Source organism: Mus caroli, unplaced genomic scaffold, assembly GCF_978045245.1.
Source record: "Mus caroli unplaced genomic scaffold, Mus_caroli_1 scaffold_4, whole genome shotgun sequence".
Taxonomy (NCBI): domain Eukaryota; kingdom Metazoa; phylum Chordata; class Mammalia; order Rodentia; family Muridae; genus Mus; species Mus caroli.
In genome coordinates, this window is record NW_028227259.1 from 36,872,551 (window position 1) to 36,893,664 (window position 21,114).

At 40.0% G+C, this 21,114-nt stretch overlaps 1 protein-coding gene and 1 non-coding gene across 7 annotated transcripts in view; one reads left to right on the forward strand and one right to left on the reverse strand.

Annotated features, from left to right (window-relative positions):
- The window catches only part of Fam193a (family with sequence similarity 193 member A), a 124,973-nt gene that overhangs the window by 20,043 nt on the left and 83,816 nt on the right, over nucleotides 1-21,114 (forward strand). The window lies entirely within an intron of this gene.
- LOC115031239 (small nucleolar RNA U13) lies at nucleotides 8,272-8,375 on the reverse strand. Its single transcript, XR_003836848.1, has one exon. It is a non-coding gene; the product is annotated as a small nucleolar RNA U13 (small nucleolar RNA).

Genomic DNA, 21,114 nt, shown 5'->3' on the forward strand with positions numbered 1-21,114 from the left:
AGTTAGCCTAAAAATAGTGGATTTTATTATGACACTTCTTTTCTTTTTTAAGATTTATTATATATATATATATATATATATATATATACATACACACACACACATATATACTATATATATATACACATATATATGTATATACTATATATATATGTATGTATGTATATATATATATATATATATATATATATATAGTACACCATTGCTCTCTTCATATACACCAAAAGAGGGCATCAGACCCCATTGCAGATGTTTGTGAGCCACCATGGGGTTGCTGAGAATTGTACTCAGGACCTCTGGAAGAGCAGTCAGTGCTCTTAACCACTGAGCCACCTCTCCAGCCTGACACCTCCTTCTTTTTTTAAAAAAAATTATTTATTTATTTATTATATGTAAGTACACTGTAGCTGTCTTCAGACGCCCCAGAAGAGGGTGTCAGATCTCATTACAGATGGTTGTGAGCCATTATGTAGTTACTGGGATTTGAACTCAGGACCTCTGGAAGAGTAGTCAGTGCTCCTAACCGCTGAGCCATCTCTTCAGTCCCGACTCTCTTTTCATATATGTTGTCATTATACCTTGTTTCTGGTTCCCCTTTGTTACCCAAATAGTCTCCTTATCTTTTTTCTGTTTTTCATGTATTCGAGTGTGTGTGTCTTAAGTCTACAACACTGCATATGAAGGAAAATACACTAGATTACAAGCCATTGAATTAAATGATATATAGAATTATAATATTTTTGTGTGTGTGTCTTTTTTTTAAGATTTATTTATTATATATAAGTACACTGTAGCTGTCTTCAGACACATCAAAAGACGGTGTCAGATCTCATGGGTGGTTGTGAGCCAACGTGTGGTTGCTAGGATTTGAACTCAGGACCTTCGGAAGAGCAGTCAGTGCTCTCAACCGCTGAGCCATCTCACCAGTTCGTGTTTGTTTGTTTGTTTGTTTGTTTGTTGTTTTTGATAGGGTTGCTCTGTGTAGCTCTGGCTGTCCTAGAACTCATTCTGTAGACCAGACTGGTCTTGAACTCAGAGATCTGCCTGCCCTCTGCCTCCAGAGTGCTGGCATTAAAAGCATGCACTACCACTGCCTAGCTAAGAATTAGAAAAATTTAAAGAAGTTTCTTAAAGGATTATATTTGGAGGGTAGACATAGTCTACAGTGTGAATGAAAGAGTTCAGCCATATATTTGTGATTTTTCTTTTTCGTAGTGAGCTGAAAGATTTTATAAAACATGCAAGGCCAGTACGTGAGGTGTGTCAGTCCTTACCATGGTCACCAGAATTTATGGTATGTCATGTGTCATGCTTTCTACTCTCAGAAAATGTTCTAAGCAAGCTGGATGAGTTGAAGGGACATCTAGCTGTAGTCCACGACCGTAATGAAAGAATTGGTTTATATGTCTCTCATGATGTGGATTAGTCATAAGAAATAATTATTGATTGTTTGAGAGAAAAATCTCATAAAGCCCATGTTGCCTCAGACTCCCTATGTACCTGAAGCTGGCCTCAAACTCTTTATTTTCTTGTCCAGCACCACTTTTGTGTTGAGTTTATATGACTGTATTACAACCTCTAGCTTAATTATATATTTCTTCCTAAAGAATATTTTTGTTTTCAGGAGGCACCTTTAATCCTAGCACTCTTGGAGACAGAGGCAGGCAGATCTCTGATTTTAAGGCTAGCCTGGTCTACAGAGTAACTTCCAGGCCAGTCAGGGCTTCACAGGGAAACTCTGCCTTGGAAAACCAAAAATAAACAAAGAAGATTGTATGTGTGCTCACATGTGTCTGAGGAGGTCAGAGTCATCCCCTGAAGCTAGAGTTACAGGTACTTGAAAGCTGCCTGAGGTATGTGCTGGGAATTGAACTCAGGAACTCCAGGTCCTCTGCTGTAACCATGGGCTTTTCCACCTGTGTCCAAGTTCCCTGAAATGAGAGTCCGAGGCTTCTTATTTGTGAATAAATGCTTAGGCCATAAGCTTGGGCTTGTTCCCACTAGCTTGTAACTTAATTAACCTGTTTAAACTAGTCTAAGTCATGCCACACGGGTAGTTACCTTTCCTTTAGTTTCATAGACCATCTCGATTAGCATTTGTGGCGAATCTACTCTTACATCTGACTACCCAAGAATCCTTTCTCTCTTGAATGTCCCACTTTCTAGTTCCTGCCTTTTGCTAATAGGCCATCAGCATCTTATTGACAGGTGATGCTTTCACACAAGAAATTCTTTGTATATTTCCCCCATTTAGTCCAATAAAGGCCTTTTCTCTTACAATAATAAACTATATACAATAATAACAATTGTGAAAACTATTAGGTAAGCTTTAAAGTCACACTGTCCAGTCCATACATATTTGGCAGCTTTGGAGAAAATATTCCACTATCTAGCCTATCTTGGTGAGTTCAGAGTTCTATACCTAAATCAGTTTCTATCACAACTTGAATTACGAACCTAAAACATCTTCTTACACTTAAAACCTTTTCAAGATTTATTTATGTATGAGTGCTCTATCTGTATCTACATCTGCATGTCAGAAGAGGGCATCAGATCCACTTATAGATGGATGTAAGCCACTATGTGGTTGCTGGGAATTGAACTCAGAACCTGTAAGAGCAGCCAATACTTAATCACTGAACCATCTCTTCCCCCACCCCCTGCCCCAAACCATTTTCTTAAATCTTACACAACTTAAACTTATATGTAAGATTATAACCCAATCTGAGACCTGAGAAGGAAGAATATTACTTGAGTATGTAGGCAAGTAGCTTCCAAAACTATAGAAATAAGACAGAGAAAGCTGGCTGCCTCTACAGTCCCCTAAAATCGCTCTGTTGTTTGAGCATCATATTCAGCCTTCTGGCCAAGTATATGACAAGCTTTTTTATGAAAGAGGAATTTTGAAAGATCTAGTTCCTGTAAAGCTTGGCAGTCAGCTTTCCTGCGGCCAGTGGCTAGCTTGCCACTTTTGAAGCAGACCCCATATTGAGGTTCTTCAATGCTCGTCATCTGCTTTGAAGTAGAATGGGGGTACTGCCAGTAACAGACCTTTCTCACTGTCAAAAAAGGCCTTTTAATAAATTATCTTTACCATATTCTGTAGATCACTGAGGTTTTTGAAGACCATCTATTTATGCATAGTATATCTGAATTGTTTCTAGGTATTTACTATCTGTTTAACCTTGGAAACATATTTCTGTAATTACCTAAACTAGTATCTAACATGACCATGGGTTTGACTGTCTGACTACTAACTTACATTTTTAAATTTTCCTAAATAGTTTGTACTAGAACTTATCCTTGGATTGTTAAGAATTACATAGCTATAATACCTTTAAAAAGGTTGCTACATAGTATGTTGTAACCAAATAGACCTTAATTTTGTATTAATGTACAAAGATCTATACCAAATATAATCTTAATTTTATATCAGTACACAATCTGATCTATACCTCTTTGACTAGTAGAAAGCTCTATATAATTAAAGAGTATATTCAATAATCTACCCTTTATGCCTATTATTCCCATTTCCCTACCCCCCTCTTTTGCTTATCCTTTTTCCACCCCTTTCTCGCTAACACTAGATAGTAGAGAAAAAAGGATAGAGGAAAGAAAAAGAATTCCCTGAATCCAATCTCCCTCATTATATTTCATCTCTGGTCAAGACTATTAACTAGCAACCTACCCTTTTAAGTGATGACAAATATCCATCCATGAATATTGAATGATCCAAAACCATCCACCCCACCTTTTGTGAATGAGGGCATTGCTCTTTTAAAATTGCTTCCTGGTGATTTGGGGGCATCATTTTCCTTTTGCTTGTATATATATATATATATATATATATATATATATATATATATATATATATATATACACACACACATACACACAATTTTGGATATTGGTCAGTCTTTTTTTTTTTTTTTTTTTTTTTTTTTTTTTGGTTTTTCGAGACAGGGTTTCTCTGTGTAGCTCTGGCTGTCCTGGAACTCACTTTGTAGACCAGACTGGCCTCGAACTCAGAAGTCCGCCTGCCTCTTCCTCCCGAGTGCTGGGATTAAAGGCGTGTGCCACCACCTCCCGGCCAAAGAACAATTTCTAATGATTTATTTATTTATTTTATGTATATAAGTACACCATTGCTCTCTTCAGATGTACCAGAAGAGGGCATCAGACCCCATTGCAGATGGTTGTGAGCCACCATGTGGTTGCTGGGAATTGTACTCAGGTCCTCTGTGCTCCTAACCACTGAGCCATCTCTCCAGCCCAAGAACAATTTCTAAACAGGTCCGCGTCCCTTCCCATCCTAATAACCCTTCTTTCCCACTACCTCTGGTGGCTAGAGAGAAGGTTAAAATCTTTTATTAAAAATAGAGTTTAAAAATTTTAAGCCTACAGTCGGCCTTTGCTACCTTTGCATATTCCAGAAGACTGAGACCTTCTTTTTGGATTATCTCTAGACTCTTCAAGAACAGTTCATGTTCTGAAACTCCTGAGCCATCTCTCTAGCTCTAATTATGTGTTTCTTAAAGAGCTGCTTATGGTATATTTCTTTCTTCGTTCCTTTCTTGCTTGCTGCTTGCTGTATAGACCAGGCTCTCAGTAAATTCAGAGATCTGCCTGCCTCAGTGTCTTAAGTACTGAAATATAAAGACATTAGCTACCTTACTCTGCTCTGTTCTACCCTCACCTGCCTTCCCTCCCTTCTCCCTTTTCTAAGACTAGGTCTGGTTGTATTTTCCAGACTGGCTTTGAAAAGTCTTGTCCTGTCTCAGCCTTCTCAGTGCAAGGATTACAAATGTGTACCTGGCCATTTTCATAGTTAATTCTAAAAAGTTCTGATATGACCATTGAGAATGTCAGTGGTATATTGTACAAAATAAGTTAATTACAGAACATTCATATTTAGTGGGACAGTGGGATAAAGTGCTTTGTGATATGTGTATAAAACACATAGACATAGAGTAGGTAAGATAGATAATCATAGTAGGACTGAGTACATATTATCACATGCCATTCATACATCTGAGACTTTAAAGAAATGATTAGTCACTGCTTATTTTATAAAAAGTTAAGTTATACTGAGGGCTGAGCAGCACTGGCATTGATTAATCATAATGTCTGTGTCTTTACATATCTGTGGGGAGGAGGTATTGGACCTTCTGGACTCCAGTTATAGGGCTGACTCAAGTACAACATCCTATACATGTCCTGCCCCCATTCTCCCAAGCAGTAGTAGGACTGAAGGTAGAGGACAATAAAAAGGAAAAAAAAAAAAGCTGATTCTGAATTATTTCATTTTCTCCTGTGAAAATTTCATTTCTCCTTTGCCCAAGATGAAGTAAATAAGGGGAAAGGGTGAGATTCTATCTTATTTTCATCTGAAAATAAAAGGAACATATCCTTGCTCTCTTCACCACATTATGTATATGTGCTGCTCTGTTGTATGCATGTATGTGCACTGGTGCATTTCTTTTTCTTCCACTGTGTATGTGTAATATATCCAGAGGTAGAGCAGATTCTTGATGTTTGCTGGCAGCCAGTCTAGCTGAATCAGTAAAGTTCAATGTGAGACTCAAAAGAGTTAAATCTCAAAAGCATAAGGTGGAGATTAATAGAAAACACCTGACATTAACCTCTAGGCTCTACCTGAATTCACATAAGTGTGCACAGAGAAGAACATGTATATAGTGTGACAGGATTTTCCCTGTCAAATTACATTAAAATATTAGCACAGCTGGAGCCTGTGATTGGACAGGGAAAGGGAGGAGGAGCTAAGAGTTACAGAGACAGCATCTTGGGATGCTTCTTCCTCCTGAGTGCTGGGATTAAAGGTGTGTGCCACCACACCCGGCCAGCGTGGTTTTTAATAACCACAGATAGTTATGATATCATAAAGGATAGAATATTTGGGATAATTTTTATAATAGAAGTGGGCAACTTTTATCATCAGTTGGTTCTGAAATTATTGTATTGGCATCTTGTGAATTGAAAATTTATTGATAAATAAATCTGTTTTGTTAATTATCAGCTTCTAGAGTTTTGTTTTTACTGGATTGTTGGGTGGTGTGGCAGCTGACCATGGGGGGGCTGTTGGGGGGGCGGTCATAACATTGGGCTGGTGTGGCAGCAAAAGGAACTTACAAGCTCCAGCTCGCTGGAGAGTTGGCGGGTAGAGACAGAGCCTGCAGGACCGCAGCAGGGCCAAGAGTTGCTGGCACAAACACAGGAACGTGCTGATTTGTTTTTTTAAAATAGTTCCCGAAACAGGTCATTCATCCTGCATATCAGGTATTTATGATTCATATCAGTAGAAATTTAGTTATAAAGTAGCAATGAAGATAATTTTAAGGTTGGGGGTCACCATACCATGACTCCTATAACATGAGGGTATTAAAGGGTCATGGCATTCGGAAGGTTGAGGACCGCTGCCCTCTGTAGTTGAGGCTGGTCTTGATTCCTGGGTCCTTTGACTTCTTGACAAGTGCTGGAGTTAACAATGTTTAACACTATACCACACTCTAAAGACAGAATTTCCCTTATTCCTTTTCTCACTTCTTTCTTCCTTTCCAACCTGTCTTTCCCCGTAGATTTTTTTTAAAAAGGATCTTGGGATAAAAAGGCTCTTGTGCATGCTTAGGAAGAATGCCATCTCTAGCCCTAGAAGGATTTGAAATATACTATATAATATATACTTGATATGCCATCTACCAAAGTATGATGATGTATGCCATGTACTACTGAACATGACAATGAATACCATCTCCTGAAACATGGCTATGTATGTCATCGACTACTCTGAGCACAACATGTATCACATACTCCTGAACATCACAGTGCATATCATCTACTGATATAATAGTGTATACCATCTACTAAAACATCACATTGTGTTCACCTTCTACTAAAGAAATCATATGGCAACCGAGCAGTGGTGGGCAGAGGCAGCAGATTCTGATTAGGTTCCAGGACAACCTGGTCTACAGAGAGAGTTAGTTCCAGTACAGTCAAGCTAACCAGAAAAACCCTATCTCAAACAAACAAACAAACAAACAAAAACCAAAATCCCAAACCAAACCAAAACACCAACCAACTAAACAGAAACCATTACATGGTACACAGTAAATGTATACAGTGGGTTTTTTTTTTAAAGATTTATTATTATACATAAGTATACTGTAGCTGTCTTCAGATCCACCAGAAGAGGATGTCAAAGCTCATTACGGGTGGTTTTGAGCCACCATGTGGTTGCTGGGATTTGAATTCAGGGCCTTTGGAAGAGCATTCAGTGCTCTTATCCTCTGAGCCATCTCGCTAGCCCTTATACGGTGTTTTTAAGGATTGGGTATTGTGATGATTTGTATATGTTCACCCAGGAAGTTGACACTATTAGAAGATATAGCCCTGTTGGAGTTGGTGTGTCACTGTGGGTGTGGACTTAAGAACCTCATCCTCGCTGCCTGGAAGGCAGTCTTCACTAGCAACCTTCAGATGAAGACATAGAACTCTCAGCTCTGCCTTTACCATGCCTGCTGTGCTTCCACCTTGATGATAGTGGACTGAACCTCTGAACCTATAAGTCAGCCGCAAATATATGTTGTCCTTTATAAGATTTTCCTTGGTCATAGTGTCTGCTCACAGCAGTAAAACCCAAACTAAGACAGGCATGTAGTCAGTTGTAGAGCACTTGCAAAAGGGAGGAGCCCGGGTTGGACCCACAGCACAGGAAAAACATTAAAAACAATTACGGGTATGGTGATGCATACCTGTAAGCCTAGTGTAGTGCACAGAAGACTGAGGCAGGACCGTTGCTGCAAGATTGACAAGCTCAAGCCTTGGCTTCAGGGTAAAGGATGATCTGAAACAGTTTCATTCACTTCATTTTTGTCTTCATTATACTGATCTCATATGGCTTGTACTCCTGGACTTGCTCTGTGGGTGCTGGGGATCTGAACTGGTTCTCATGTTTGTGTGGCAAGTACTTTACCAACAGAGCTACATTTTGTCAGTTAAAAAACAATTTTTATTTTATGTGTATGGGTGTATACCTGTATGTATGTCTGTACCACATGCATGTGTTACACACAGAGGGTAGAGGAATGCATTGTATTCCTGAGAACTTGTAGTTACAGGTGGTTGTAAACCATCATGTGAATGCTTAGAACAGAACCCAGGTCCTCTACAAGAGCTGCCAATGCTGCTAACTGAGCTATCTCTCTAAACCTCTGTATTTCCTCATTTTAATGGCAATAAATAGCTCCCCCATGTCAGATGGATAGTGTAATAATGTCATAATGAGGGTTGAAGGAGGCATGTGTCATACAATGGTATAAACACCTAATAATCATACTTAAGAACAACAAAAAGATGGCAAGTAGTGGCCATTTTGACTGGTAATCACTATGCTCAAGGGTCTAGACTTCAGAGTCTGCATTTAAGCTCATGACCTATATATATAATAATTCAGCCTCTTACTTGGTTCTCTGGTAAGCCTGAGTAGATTTTTTAAAAAATACATTAATAAGTGAATGAAGACACAGGCCAAGAAGTGCTAAGCACTTGGAGGATGAAGAGTGGGTAGTGAGTGTTAACCAGTGTTGTACTCTTTTATTCCAAGTGTTCTCTGAGTAACTATAATTTTCAGTATTGATTTAAAAACTGTTTTTCAGAGCTTACAGAGTTTCTCAAAACAGTGCAAAAGGAGTTGGGGAGGCTTCTTAAGGTTGCACATAGCCTGTTGGGAGATGGAGTTGGAATTGAAATTCAGGCTTTCTGACTGCAGAGTTCCAGTGCAGCTCCCTCTCTCACTGTTTCTAACATACAGACTGTTAGCTTCCCCTTGATGATGGCTTACACTGAGATATGATAAGTGAGTGTTCTGCTAGTCTGTGGTTTTTTTATTTATTTCAATACAGTCTTGATTTTGTAGCTATTATATTTAGAAACAGGTAGGTACAAATACAGAATTCATGCTGACTAAAATTTGTTGGTGAGGGACATATGGTTCTGGGGTAATGTTTTGTTATTTTCTTCTTCATTCTGTTTTATAACAAATTCAGATGATTCACATTGTTGGAACATTTATCAGTGCCAGTGTTACTAATCTGGGAAGTCACATCAACATTATGGAAAGGAGCTTAGTTTAGGAAAGACATTTTCAAACAAAATTCACATTTTCAGATTTTACATGTTTCATTTTCTTTCCCCCTTCACTATTGTCATAGTTGGTAATTTTTTTCTCAGTTTTTTCACTTTGTTGGTACATTTAATTAAGAGTTTTATTCCTAGACAATTAGTTCTTAATGATGAAGTCTGTATGTAACTTCAGCTATTCTGGTCAATAAATTGCTTTTTAGCTTGTTGGTTCAGAGGTGTGAATACAGATGGTCAGGCCCATTGTAAACTACTTGGGATTTCTCTTCTCTTCTCTTCTCTTCTCTTCTCTTCTCTTCTCTTCTTTCTTTCTTTCTTTCTTTCTTTCTTTCTTTCTTTCTTTCTTTCTTCCTTTCTTTCATCAAGCTTAGCAGTGAGAGTATTTTAAACCCTTTCTTATCTCAAATTTGTCTATCTGACCACAGAAGACCCAAGTATCATGTATTGGTCATTTATGTAGACTATTCTGTATCTAGTGGGACTGTTTTTGTTTTTTGTTTGTTTGTTTGTTTGTTTGTTTGTTTTGAGACAGGGTTTCTCTGTGTAGCCCTGGCTGTCCTGGAAATCACTCTGTAGACCAGGCTGGCCTCGAACCCTAAGTGCTTGGATTGCAGGCGTGCGCCACCACTGCTAGGCCTAGTGGGACTGTTCTTTAAGACCAGAAGTCCTTGGCTGTCATGGAACTTGCTCTGTAGACCAGGCTAGTCTAGAACTCAGATCCACTGCATCCTCCTGAGTGCTGGAATTAAAGGCATGCACACCACTGCATAGCTACAAACTTTAGCCATTTAAAACAAATACCAAGCTGGGCGTGGTGGCGCATGCATTTAATCCCAGCACTCGGGAGGCAGAGGCAGGCGGATTTCTGAGTTTGAGGCCAGCCTGGTCTACAAAGTGAGTTCCAGGACAGCCAGGGCTACACAGAGAAACCCTGTCTCGAAAAACAAAAACCACCACAACAACAACAAAAACAAAAACAAATACCAAGGAACATATTTGAAAGGAGCCTTCTCTCCAAGGCTGGAGATCAGACCTATGGAAGATAGAATTATAATGAGTAGTTGATCAGGGTTCCTGGGCCAGAGCTAAGTCAGAATAACCTGGAGTGTAAGAGAGCTGTGAGTGATGGGTGAGTACACAGCACAAGAGAGTTGCCAGAACTGACTAGGGCCACAGCTGGTGTAGCAGACCTCTTGGGCAAGGGTGTGTGTGTGTCTGTCTGTCTGTAAGAATGGTATAAGTATGAGCCAGGACAGCTCCAAGCCATTACGTGGAATGAAGGTTGGCTAGTCTGTCAGTGCTGAGGGATGCTGGTAGGTGGAGGCATGAATGGGGCTTAGTGGAAAGCAGGAACAGTAATAAGGGTTGGGATACAGATGCATCAGATTCATGTTCTGTTATTCTGCTATTTCTAAAGTCCAGAGGTAGAGAAAGCACACATTGTCAAATATTACATAAGCTGTGCTTTTCATACACCTAGCTCTGGAGAAATGCAGTCTAAGAAGCTCATCTGTAGAGGCAGTGCAAGTGTTTTCCAGGAGCCTGCCTGTGTTATATCTAGCAGACCCTGAAAGGGAAGCCTTCCCTCCTGACTCTATCTCTCTAGCTCCCTCTATTGATGTTTCTTACTGGTAACAATTATAGAGGGCCTTTATTTTTAACATGGTACAAAAGCCAAAGCCATACTTTGTTTTTGTTTTGTATTTGTTTTTGTTTTTAAAGATAGAGTTTCTCTGTGTACCACAGGATATCCTGGAACTCACTTCTTAGACCAGGCAGGTCTGGAACTCAGAGAACGGCCTTGTTTTTCTAGGCGAATGCTAGAATTAAAGGTGTGCACCACAATACCCAGTATTTGCTTGATTTCAGCAGGCTGTGCAGTAGCTATAGTAGTACATTGCCTCCTTACTTCGTGAAGTTTATTGGGACGTAAGCCCAGGAGCATCAGTATGAGACCTGGCTCTTTTCACTGAGTAAGCAGAAAGAGGTGCTAAAGCCAAGAGGCATTGTGTCTGCAGCCAGCATGGAAAAATGTGAGCAGGAAGGTGTGCCAGTTAGCAGTTCATTGCCTCTTGGCTCCACACATACCCACTGTCATATGTGACATTTGAGTTGCCCTCTACCAAGTGTCTCTTTTTGTCAGCAGTGGGTTTGTAGGACTTGCAAGTAGAGAGGGCTTCTGATCCCACTTCTCTGTGCCTTCTCTAGATTTCAGTAAATTACAATAAACAGCTTCCTGACAAATTCTTTGGCTTCCCATAAGAGTCCAGCATTACTTTCCACAGGCACTGGGTGCTACCAGCACACAGAAGATGGCTTCTTTCTTCTTTCCTTCCTTTCCTTCTCCCTTCCCTTCCCATCCCATCCCCTTCCCTTCTTTCCCCTCCCCCCTCCCTTTCTGGGCTTTTAAAAAAAAACTGATTCTGGCCTCAAACTTTTAGGCTTAAGTGATCCTTTTGCCTCTGCCTTTTATGTAGCTGAAGTTACGCATGTAAATAGAAGGTGGCTTTCTGATAAATTTTGCCAGGATTGGTGATACAGACCTGTCTATTTTCAGGGCAGGAAGGCTGAGGCAGGTTCAAGGATAGCCTGAGAAGTTTCATCTGCACTCCTAAAGGATAGTTTTCTATTTATCAGCTTCCTTATGGTATTCAAGCAGATATCCATTCTGGGGCTATAGCTGCTTGTCTCCAGTGATGTTTGAATCTTATTTTGGCTGAGCTAGAAGGCTTTTTTTTTTTTTTTTTTTTTTTCCAAGACAGGGTTTCTCTGTGTAGCCCTGGCTGTCCTGGAACTCACTTTCTAGACCAGGCTGGCCTCGAACTCAGAAATCTGCCTGCCTCTGCCTCCCAAGTGCTGGGATTAAAGGCGTGCACCACCACGCCTGGCAGGAATTATTTTTATTCATGAGGAGCTAGGGCGATGGCTCAGTGGGCAAAATGCTTGTTGTGTAAGTATGAGGACCTGGGTTCAGATCCCTAGCACCTATGTAAGCAAAACAAACAAAAACAGGTATAGTAGCATGTACCAGTAACTCCAGTACTGGGAGAGTAGAAGCAGGCAGATCTTGAGGGCTTTCTGGCAAGATAGTCTAGCCAACATGATGAACTCTAGGCTCAATAAGTAATAGATCCTGTCTCAGGGCTAGCAAGATGGTTCATTGGCTAAAGGTACTTGCTGCCAACCTGAATTGTAAGGAACCACATGGTAGAAAGATTGAACCAAGTAAGTCTTGTAAGTTTTCCTCTGACCTCTGCACTTGTGCCATTTCACACTCAACACAGAGAAAAAATATAAATAAACAAATATTTTAAAAAGCTAAAAACAATAGGATAGGTACTGATAGAGGAAAACATCCAACTTCTGGCTTCTGTATGGATGCACAAGGGTGTATGCACCCTCATGTATACTTGGATCCATAGGTATACATATATCACATACAGAAAATATTAAATGGAATAATATGCATCAAATTTATCCTTGAACATTGTACCTCAGATCTGTGACTGCTCCTGTATTTACTCCTGTTTTTATTGATCCTATTCTTTACTAAGAATCAGCTAACTCTTTTCAGTGGTATGTGGCCCCTATATAGATTTGTTTTGTTTGACAAGATTTCTTTATATAACCTTGGATGTCCTGGAACTCCTTATGTAGACTAAGTAGGCTGGCTTGTAAACTCTAGAGATCCTTTGCCTTCTGAGTACTAGGATTAAAGGTTTGTGCTACCATGCCTAGGTTCTTGATGTGCCTTCTGTCTTTTGACTGAACACTCACTGGTGCTAAAGTCCCTGTTGAGAATTATTTCTCAGCTGGGTGTAGTGGCACAGACCCTTAATCCCAGCACTGGGGAGGCAGAGAGGCAGGTGAATCTCTGCATTCTAGGCCAGCCTGGTCTACAAAGCTAGTTCCAAGTCAGCCAGGGCTGTTAAACAGAGAACCCTATCTTGAAAAACCAAAACCAAACCAAACCAAACCATTTTTCTCCTAGAGAGGACAAATTGCCATCCCTATCATGATGAAAGGGCCCAATATAGTCAACCTGTTAATGATAGCTGCCTACGTTCACTAGATATTGTACAGATTAGCTATCAGCAGTGATAGGGCCAGTTCCATGATGGGTATGCATGTTGTTGAGCCATTCTGTTCTTTTTTTTTCTTTTTTTCTTTTTTTTTTTAAGATTTAAAAAAGTTGATTTATGTATATGAGTATACTGTAGCTATCTTCAGACATAACAGAAGAGGGCATTGGATCCTATTACATGTGGTTTCTGGGAATTGAACTCAGGACCTCTGGGAGAGCAGTCAGTGTTCTTAACCTCTGAGCCATCTCTTTAGCTCCTGTTTTTCATTCTTGCTTCAGTTTCATACAATCACTGAGTAAGCATTGGGGGAGAAGACCAAAAAGTATATGGATTATCTGACCATAGGAAGCTTATGTAAAGAATGTCATTTAAACACTCACATAGGACATAATTGGTGTGTTGGTCATCCCAGCCCTTTTCTAGATCTGTCACTGGTTAATTTCATTGAGTCAAACATTACTTACTATAAGTGAATTGGTGTGGCTATTTCTTCTTCCCAGCAAAGGATACTGCCTACTTTTAAAAATAATTAGTAAGATGTATTTTTTAAATTTAAAAATTGTTTGTATATATGAATATTTTGTCAGCATGTATGCCTGTGTACCACATGCATGCCTGGTGCCCACAGAAGCCAGAAGGCTCTTGATTCCCTGAGACTGGAGTTATATATGATTGTGAGACATCATGTGGTGTCGAGACTTGAACCTGGGTTCTCTATAAAAGCTCTTTAATTGCTAAACCATCTTTCCAGTCCTGATTTTAGTTTTTCATTACGTGTCGATATGTGTACAATGAATACAGTTGTCCAAGGAGTTCAGAAGAGAGAAGCATTGGTTTTTTTGGTTTTTGGTTTTTGTGTGTGTGTGTGTGTGGGGGGGGGGGTTGGAGACAGGGTTTCTCTGTGTAGTCCTGGCTGTCCTGGAACTCACTCTGTAGACCAGGCTGGCCTCGAACTCAAGAAATCTGCCTGCCTCTGCCTCCCAAGTGCTGGGATGAAAGGCGTGCGCCACCACCGCCCGCCTAGAAGCATTGTTTTGATAGACTATTTTTAGGCTCTTGCAAAGTGAGTAGAAAGTAGGAAGCCAGTCTCTTCCCTCCCCAGAGCCCCTGGCACCCACTCACCTGTCCTGTAGTTGGGATTTTGTAGCATGCAGCCTTTTCAGATTGTTTTTGTTTTTAGCTTAGTAATATATATTTACAATTCACGACTTGATAGCTCATTTCTTCTTGTGTGGACCCAATTTTGTGCTCATTTACCTGCAGAATTACATTTTGATTGCTTCAGATTTTAGCAGTTATGAAAGCTGTTGTAAATATATGTGAATGGAGGCAAATGTACGTGGGACAGGCAAAGTACCACCTCTCTCTCTCTCTCTCTCTCACACACACACACACACACACACACACACACACACACGCACACAGATGTTCATAGGTTTTCATGTATATGTAAACTTTCAGTTTATTTGATAAGTATTAAAGAACATAGTTGTTGGATCTAGTGGTTAGGGTTTGGTTTATTTTGTAAGACATTTCAAAACTGTCTTCTCAAATGGTTGTGCCACTTTGCATGTTTCAGTAGGTTTTTAGTGATGTGTGTGTGTGTGTGTGTGTGTGTGTTTATAGAAGAGATTGAGTGGCTTCATTTCTGTGGTTTCTTTTGGAGGTGGGGTGGACATCTCTGGATAACTTTGTTAACAGGTAGTAAGAGGTGGATGAAAATGCAGTCAAGATGAGGATAAGGGGCCTGAAGAGATGGCTCAGCAGTTAAGAGGAGCCAAGTCGATACCCATGTCAGATCAATCACATCAAACCTGCAACCAGCTCCAGAGTTATCAGATGCCTCTGGCCTCTTTGAGCATCTGTACATGCACATGCCACCGCACAATACATATTTAAACTAATACAAATAAATCTTTTTAAAAAAATAAATCTTTTTTAAAAAGAGGAGGATGAGATAGGAACAGCATGTTTGTGCCCTAAAGGAAAGAAGGGAAAACTTATGCCTTTTAAACGTGTGGGGGGAAAAAAGAGTCCCTGGGTGATGATGGGGATGTGACTGACACATACCCTGGTGAGGAGGTAGTTTGGTTGGTAGTAGCCAGAGAAAAGCTGGTAAAAGAAGATGAGTGGGCTGGGACTCTGGGAAACACAGTGCCAAATAGTTTCCCTAACAGAATGTTAACCCTTTACATGCCCTTTAGCAGTCTACAATGCACTCACGCTTCTGTTCTCTTTTAAGTGTATGTGCTGTGTGTACTCCCAGTCTACTTAATCCACTGCCTTCCTTCCCAGGTACTCCTTCATACTTAGAGCCTCAGTTGTTACTTGTTCCCTGTGATGAAGTGTATTAGTCAGGGTTCTCTAGAGCCACAGAACTTATGGATAGTCTCTATATAGAAAAGGAATTTATTGATGACTTACAGTCTGCAGTCCAACTCCCAACAATGGTCAGTAGCAGCTGTGAGTGGAAGTCCAAGGATCTAACAGTTGCTCAGTCCCACATGGCAAGCAGGCAAAGGAGATAGAGAGGGAGCCCTCTTTCTTCCAATGTCCTTATATGGTCTCCAGCAGAAGGTGTAACCCAGATTAAAAATGTGTGCCACACCTTTAATCCCAGATGACCTTGAACTCGGAGATCCTCTGTCTTAATCTTCTGGAGTCCATAGCCACTAGGCCTCTCAAGATCTCCATACCAAGATCCAGGTCAGAAACTTCTATTTCCCAGCCTCCAGATTAGGGTCACTGGTGAGCCTTCCAATTCTGGATTGTAGTTCATTCCAGATATAGTCAAGTTGACAACCAGGAATAGCCACTACATGAAGGTTCCCAGATCTTCTTGCATTTTGAATCTATGGACCATGAAGTTCTTCAACAACTAAGTTCTGTCTGTGGTCACCGTTTTCAGAGGGCATGGATTAGCCTGTGGTGTGGATGTCCTTCTGACCAGGAGAGCACAGTAATGAAAGTAGTGCCCATGGGTGACTTGCAACTTGCAGGTTTTCCAGGCAGCAGAGACCTGAAATATTTTCAGATGTTTGCTGTGCTATCAGATGATAAGAGTAGAGAGAGGTACTAGACCTGTACCAAGGATACTGAGATGATTTTCTTCTGGATACATTCAATCAGTTCAAACAGTAATAGACTTCAAATGAAGCAGTTAACAATTACATGCATAGAAACTTTTTTAGTACTCATTCTGGCTATGCAAGCTATATAAATCCTAGCTACTTGGAAGGGTAAGACAGGAGGACCACAACTTTGAGCCAGCCAGGACAACTTAATGAGACCTTACTTTAAAAGGGGATTAGTGCATTTAATCCCAGCATTGGGGAGGTAGAGCTACGTTGATTTCTGTGAACTACATAGTTCCAGGACAGCCAGGGATACATTGAGGAAAGGATGGGGCGAGGAAGGAAGGAATAAAGGAAAGAAAGAGGGTTGAGCATTTGCTCAGCTAATGTGTCAGGTAGGTCCTGGGTTTGATTACTAGTACTTCAAAAGAGAGGGAGAGAGGGAGACCAGGGATGAGGCATGTGCCTATTATCCCAGTATTTAGGAGTCAGAGGAGGGTCAAGTGTTAAAAGCTAACCTGAGCTCTGTGAGACACTGTCTGAAAAATAAAACAACACAAAAAGAAAAAGGGGTGCTAAAATAATACATTTTACATCAATAATCAGTTCTTAAGTAAATTATATTGAGTTTCCAGAACAACCTTGAAATCTATAAATTGCTGTGTATTCTATAAAATTGCAGAAATGATCTGTAATAAAACTTTTTAAGTTTTTAAACTAATTTTGTAGATAAATTCTTGATTCTGTTACCAGATTTCTTTTGGTAGGTAAGTATGGGAGGATTCAGTTTCTGTTTAGTAATTATTTCCTAGTGCCTCTTGCTCACAGAAACTACTTGTGTTTGAGTTCTGGGAAAGAAGTGAAAAAGGTTCAGGCAGGCAGGCAGGCAGGCAGGCATAAAGTAAGGCAAGCTGGAAGGCAAGACTATGCATTCTGATATTGCTGTACATTTTAGCCCCTTCAGTGGGTATTGGGTACTTTACAGTTCTAAAAACAACTGAATGTCCAGTAAGAAGATAGACAGGCAAAGGATACTTTGTATTATGATGAATGTTTCTATATAAAGTTGTAGTAATTAGCTACTGGAAGCAGTATTAAGAGTGAGGAGCAAAACTTAGAGGAGAAAAGAAAGCACAGTGGGATATAGCGAATTGTCCATTGTATTTGGTAAAGGAGGTGAGATTGGTGTTCAGAGTGGGAGATGCTAAGTACTAATAATGCAAGGGCCAGCAAAAGGACTAGTCAGGTAAAGGGGCTAGCTAAGCTGCAAAGATGAGAATTGACTCCTGTAGAACATCCTCTGGCCTCAACACACATGCTATGATGTGATGTGGTCCATTCATGCGTGTATAAATAAAAGTTAAAAAAATTCCTTTTAAGCAAAGTGAAAACCATAGTTCTGAATGGAATAGGAATATGGAACTGTCAATTTTAACCAGGTAATTAACTGTTATAAGGGGTATTCCAACCATCTGAGGGCCTCATATGTCTTGCATGATGCCTTGCTGAGGACTCATCTATTTTAGAAAACAAGAGTCATAGAAGGGATTCGAAGTAGTAGCTGTTAGGTTTATATGCAGTGTAAGCTGGCCTTATGCATTTGGAGGTGAAGTGGGGGAAGAGATCAGAGGATTAGTATGGATGGGGTACATATGTTGATGTAGCCTTTCCCAAGCCTTCATAGTTTGCCACTCTCATTTGGGAAGTGAACATCCACAAATATGAATTATGTTCTATATTGCTGAAAAACTGATTAGTTATGTGTAGAAGATTTAAAATTACATTAAGTAATTATAAGGCTCTTAGAGGCTTAGATTATTCAAACCTACTTTAATAAGGATTCTCAAACCCTTCAATTCCCCTTTCAATTCACCCATCCAAAGGTAGGGGAGAAAAGTTGGTAAATAGGACAAGGGGATGTGGACTTGTTTAGAAGTAGTTCTTTGGGGCTATTCCAATCTCTATTGTCAGGATACCAACAGTTCAGTTCAAAGTGTCACTAAACACTAATTAATCAGCACTAGTGGCAAGATCCAGCAGAAACAGCCAGACCTCCACAGAATTGGCACACGTCATTGGGAATGACCAAAACCAGTAGGAATACCGGGAGAAGTTCTCTGTCATGTCTCTCAAGGAAGTGAACATCAGCAACAAACAATGCAGGTGTGCCATCACTGTCTGTTGAGCCCTACTTACACTCTTTCCAAACATTACGTGCCCTGGAGAAGAGTCCTGCTTCATCAAAAGATCACATGAGTCTACTTCAGCAAGACATCACATGAGTCTGCCTCACGTGACACAACCAGAAATGTACACTTTAGGCTCTTTTCTGATGATAGCCAAATTATATTAGAACTCAGTAACAGATACATACAGAGCCCCAAATTAAGAAACTGGCCATACTTCTAACAGAGCGTGTGTTAAAGAAGAAGTCAGACGCGACATTTGGTCTGCATAGAAAGATCCTATCCAGGAAAAATGAAAGCAAACACAAAAGGTGGAATTTAAAAATTATTTTAAACTAAAGGAGAGTTAAAAACACATCAAAATTGGTTAAGTGTGGCTAAATTAGAGCACCGATGGAAATATATATGACTAACAACCTGCATTATATAAGAGGACGAGCTTTAATGACCTAAGTTTCTACCTTAGCAAAGTGGAGAATGTAGTTTTCCATATTCTGGTCTCTGTGCTTGGATAACAAGTGCTTATACATTTGAGCCATCTCCTTAGTCCTTAGTTCTGTGACTTTCTAATCATTTGTACTCATGGTGCCCAATAATATATGCAACTGCACTCCATCTTCCAGAGTCTTTCTCGGGAATACAAACTTTATATTAGATGTTAGAGCTCATGAGAACAACATTCAAGTTGACCTTTGGTTCTTTCCCCTGCCCTAACTTCCCTGTTTCTTGAGATTATCCTATGGTATTTAGTCATTTATCCTTGAGGCCCCTGTGAGTCCCACCTTGCTCTTCTCTATTGTTCCTACAAGTATAAGCTACCTCTTCTTCACTTAGAATTTCCTGTAGCAACATGTCTATGTCATTGTCCATAGAGTTTATTTTCGTACAGTAAGATTTCTTTTTAAGATGGATACTGGGTCATGTCTTCTCTTGTGTGAGAACTAGAAACTGAGTGACGTGTCCTTTCTGACTGTGCCCACCTGCTACAGAAGCTTTAGATCCTTGCCTGTGTTGTGCTAGCATAGGCATATTCAGATGTGTGTGCTCTTTCAGCACGCTTTGCTTCTCTTTCAGGTTTACAAAGAGTTTCCTTTGGGTCTCTGCTTTGTTTTTTTTCTACATTTCACTCTTGGTAGTTCAAACCTGTAGTCTCAGCTACTTGGGGGACTGAGGTAGGGGGTTGACAGAGCCCAGGATTTTGAGGCCAGTTTGAGTAATACAGAAAGATACCATCTCCAAAACAAAATCTGGGCAATGGTGGCACATACCTTTAATCCCAGCACTTGGGAGGCAGAGGCAGGCTGATTTCTGAGTTCGAGGCCAGCCTGGTCTACAGAGTGAGTTCCAGGACAGCCAGTGCTACACAGAGAAACCCTGTCTTGGGGGAAAAAAACCCAAAAAACAAAAACAAAGGCTAAGTACTTCCAGCCTGTGGCTCTGAGCTTACCTATTCAATGCCTTTTAGAAGAACAGGGCCTCTGTTATTTGCATTTTATTCTTGTCTCTCCTAAAAGATGGCCCAGAGTAGAGATTTCTGTATAGATGTGTCTTTTTTAGAGCTGTTCCTGACCCATCTTGTCTAAGGCCTCACTTCTGGCTCATCAGCTCTCTTAATAGCTTTCCTACAGCCTGGGGCTGGTGCTCTCCCCAGCTCTTCTTTCTTCAGCTCCTGTTCTCTTTGTGCTTGTTCTCCTAGTTAAGTGCAGGTGACATCTCTGCAAGTATTTCCTGACAGAGGCCTTCATTGTAGCCTGAATGAAGGAGCATTCTTCCAGCACCAGCACTCTGCCAGTTGCTCCTAAGATATATTTTTTACTAACATCTTTTTTTTTTTTTTTTTTTTTGTTCATTTGTTTTTAAGAAAGGATCTAGCCCAGGCTGGCCGAGAGCATTTCTGCCTTAGTCTCAGAGTGTTAGTATTGCAGCTAGTAGTCTAAGCTCTAATAATCTGTGGTTTTGCTTTAATAAGGATATTAGCTCTTCCAGACAGTGAATAAGTAAAAATTTACTACTGTGCCCTGGTGCCTAGGCACATGGTAGGCTCCTAGTGAGTGCAGGTTGAGAGCATCTCTGATCCAAAAAGTCTTGAAATACTACCAAGTCCAAACCAGTATCAACATGAGACTGATTGACAAAGTTTCATCACTAAATCCCATGGAATGGTTGCAGTCACAGTGCACTTAAAATATGGATGGAGTGACCCTGGCTTCTGTCTGTGTAAGGTTCATCTGAAACAGAAAATTTTCATAGTAATAAATTTTGGACCCACCCCAAAATTATTTTAATATATATTTAAATATCCTGGAATCTGAATAAAGCTGAAATCTTTTTTTTTTTTACTGTTTAAGGAATTTTTATTAAAGCAAGAATTTTATAATCCAAATTACGTTTCCTTGCTCAGTCATCAGTTCTGCTCCTTAAAACAGAACTGATGTCCCAAGCTATTCCACAGTAAAGAATTACAAAATTAAAGAAAGGAATGCTTTAAATTTTTGTACTTTGCTGAAAATTCTTTTCCCAGGGTCTATAAAACATTAATTTGTTTTTATATTTTACTATTTTTTTATATTTTTTTGTTGTTTTAAATCAAGTAATCTAGGACTAGCACTG